Source organism: Triticum dicoccoides, chromosome 7A (assembly GCF_002162155.2).
Source record: "Triticum dicoccoides isolate Atlit2015 ecotype Zavitan chromosome 7A, WEW_v2.0, whole genome shotgun sequence".
Taxonomy (NCBI): Eukaryota; Viridiplantae; Streptophyta; class Magnoliopsida; order Poales; family Poaceae; genus Triticum; species Triticum dicoccoides.
Genome location: NC_041392.1, coordinates 331,864,881 through 331,866,797, shown reverse-complemented (window position 1 = coordinate 331,866,797; position 1,917 = coordinate 331,864,881).

Below are 1,917 nucleotides of genomic sequence, written 5' to 3'. Positions count from 1 at the left end.
AGTTTAGAATATATTCTGGAAATAATAAATCATTTAAGAATTATTTAAATTCCAGAAAACATTTACTGCGTCAGCAGTGCGTCACCGTGACGTCAGCAGGTCAACAGACGCTGCTGCTGGTCAACCTGACGTGTGGGGGCCACACGTCAGTGACACAGGGCTGTTTCACTCACTGACAGGTGGGACCGGTCAACGGCCACATCAGCTAGGTCAACTCCGACGCGTGGGGCCACTGTGGTTAACTTAAACTAAACAGGGGTTAACCGTGGTTAGTTAAGGGCGTGGGGCCCATATGTCAGTGAGAGATAGGGCTGTTAGCAGGGTCATTAGTGACTAAGTAAGTGCGCCACGTCGGCGTCACCGGAGTTCAGCCGGCGGCGACCAAACCCGGGGCGGCAACACGCCGGAGTTGCTCGGGTTTCGCATACAGATAGCGGTTTGAGCCGCGGTTGATCTCTACGGGTAGCTGGTGTTGCAGCGCGTCGGCTGGTGGCAGTAGCCGGGCCGGGGGTGGCCGGAGTGGACGGCCATGAGCTCAAAGGCGGTGGCCGGAGTTCGGTTGTGCACGGGATTGCGTTAGGGTGCACGGGGAGGACGGTGGTGGGGTGATATGTGCTACTGGGAGCGTGCTGAGCACGATGGAGTGCTCGGACACGAGCTCCAGCGACTAGCGCGGCGGCGGCGACATCGCCGGCGGCGGTGAGCTTTCGGGCTCGGCGACATATGCGACTATAGAGCGCTATCGAGTGCGGTAATAGGGGGAAACGGATCATGAGCTCACAGTGGTCGCGTCGAGATGGTCAACGAACTCGGGGAAGCGACGACGGCGACGAATCGACGATGACGGCCTTCGGTGCCCGAGGAAGAAGAAGATGATGGCGCCGGCATTGCAGGGCTTCCGGTCATGCTTGGTTTGGCGAGGATGATGCTGGAGGCGATACGGATCTCGGGAACACGGAGAGGGAGCGAGGGAGTGGCTGGCCGCGGTGTTTCTCAGCGGAGTGGCCATGGCGGCTTCGGCCATGAGGGGAAAAGAGCAGGGGAGTGAGAGGGAGAGAGCAGGGAGGCAAGGGAGCGGACGAGGGGGTTCCAGGGGGGTGTCGTGGCATCCTTAGCCGATCCGGGGCGGGGCGGCAAGCAGGAGGTGGCTCGGGCGCGTGCGCGCGCGCCGCGGCCACACGCTCGTCCTTCTGTCCGAGGACGAAGACGACAGGAGAAGCTACGATGGTGGGCTGGGCCACTGGAGTTGGGCCGGGTGGGCTGCGAGGTGAGCGCCAGGTACTTCTTCCTCTATCTCTCTTTTTCTAATTATCTCAGTTTTCTATTATTCTGTAAATTTAGGGCTTTATTAAAAATACTCAGACACTTTCAAAAATCATGAAACTAATCATGGCTACTGTTTAGAATATATCCAACAGTAAACATTTTAGTTTATGATTATTTGAGCATTTGAAATAATTAATAGCATTTAAATGCCCAAATGAAAATACTATATGATTTAGTTCAGTGACCAAATATGTCCTGCAAAAATATAAACCATTTTTGGTAGATGCTTCCACCTCAAACCAGAAATGTTGAACATTTTTAGAGGACATTTTGAGTTCAATGAAAAAGGTTTTATTTTGACCCTAGTTGAATTCATTTGGTGCTAGGGCTTAGTCAATCCCCATCTCAGGTTTAAATGAATTTTAAACATGATGTAACACTCTAATGCATGCACTAGGCATTGTCAGAACTAGGGATGTGACAACTCACCCCCACTAAACAAGAATCTCGTCTCGAGATTCAAGCGTAGGGTAAGGTGAAGGGGAAACGCAAACTAGTATAATCTTCACGATCCAGGGTGCACTTCATAAGAGCGTTGATTCGATCACCATCATTGTCTCGAAGTCTTTCTCTGAGAACTCCAACTAACAT